Below are 1,552 nucleotides of genomic sequence, written 5' to 3'. Positions count from 1 at the left end.
GGCACCCGAACCCCGCCTGTCCCTGTGCGTCTGTCCGTGGGCACCCAGGCCTTGCCCCACCCCGGCCCGGCCCCGGCGCTGCCCGGCCGCCTCCCCTTCCACCGCAGCCGACCCCTTCCCTTCCGGCCGCCCCCGCCGCAGCCTGGGAAGCAGGCCGGGACGCCACTACCCCAGACCCGGAGCCTGCACCCCAACATCGAGGGCCTGAACCCCAAGATTGGATCCAGAGATCAGGAAACCCGGTCCTGGGACCCTGATCTGGGGCCAGCCCCCTGAGATCCGGCCGTGGGACCGACTCCAAGACCTGGAGCCCTAACTCCAATATCTGGGGCCGGAATCCCAACATCTGGTCCCTGGGACCCCAAGATTTGGGACCTGAACCCCAGTATTTGGAGCCTAAACCTCGAGATTTGGCATCTAAAACCACAGGTCTGGAAGTGAACTCTGAATTCTGCACCTGGGACCTTGAAATCCGGGACGGGATTCCCATATCTATATCCTGGAACCCCACTATTTGGGATCTGAACCTGAGATTTAGGCCTCAAATTCCAAGATCTGACCATGGAGTCCCAAGGGGTCTGAACCTAAATTTGGGCCTGAAGTCTTTGTTGCAGACCTGAATGCTAGGGTTAGAGACCTCCAAATCTTGACTCAGCACCCCAATAGCTGAACCCAGAACCTCAGTGTCGGATCCCAGGTCTCTAGGCTTGGGACTCAGACCCTAAACTTCCTCCCTGGCTGTTTACTCTCCAAGACTGGAGCTGGGAGAATCTGACCCTGAACAACCCAGACTGGGTCCCGGGTCTCAAACTAACCCTAGAGCCCAGTGTTTGGGAATCTGGGACCTCCTCTCCGTGGCTGCAGATGTGAGCTGAGACACAGTGGACGATTCCTCCACGAGGTCCTGGGGATGGGAACGTCATGACCAGGCCTCACCTCCAGTCTCCCGACTTCTGACCTCCTTAGAGGCTGAGGACTGCTTCCTGGGACGGCTTCCAGCTCAGGTAAGGCTATTGGGAGAGGCTTGGTGGGGAGGGGCTTGGGAAGAGATGGGTGACTGGGGGTGGAGGTAGATGAGATCAGGGCTCTCTGGGAACCCCCGGGGTGTCCCCAGGAACCCCGCCACCCCACGGGCCTGCCTCCAGCTCCTTCTCTGCCTCAGACACACTCTGGCTCTCTCTGACCTTTTCCCCAGTTGATGGCATCTCCAGGTCAGTGATACCCACCCCTGTTCTCTAACTGTTCTGACCATCCCCAGCCACCTCTCCTGTCCACTGTGCCTCTGTCCAGTCTCCTTTCTCCTTCTCTCCTCTCTCTGTCACCATCTCTGACACCTCTGTCCACCACTCGTCTCCGTGAGCATCTCCATTCACCTCTCCTCTGTCACCATCTCTGACACCTCTGTCCTCCACTCATCTCAGTGACCATCTCCATTCACCTCTCCTCTCTCTGACCATCTCTGACACCTCTGTCCTTCATTCGTCTCAATGAGCATCTCCATTCACCTCTCCTCTCTCTGACCATCTGTGACACCTCCGTCCACCACTCGTCT

Source organism: Trichechus manatus, unplaced genomic scaffold, assembly GCF_000243295.1.
Source record: "Trichechus manatus latirostris isolate Lorelei unplaced genomic scaffold, TriManLat1.0 scaffold00207, whole genome shotgun sequence".
NCBI classification, from domain to species: domain Eukaryota; kingdom Metazoa; phylum Chordata; class Mammalia; order Sirenia; family Trichechidae; genus Trichechus; species Trichechus manatus.
This window is presented reverse-complemented; position numbering follows the sequence as displayed.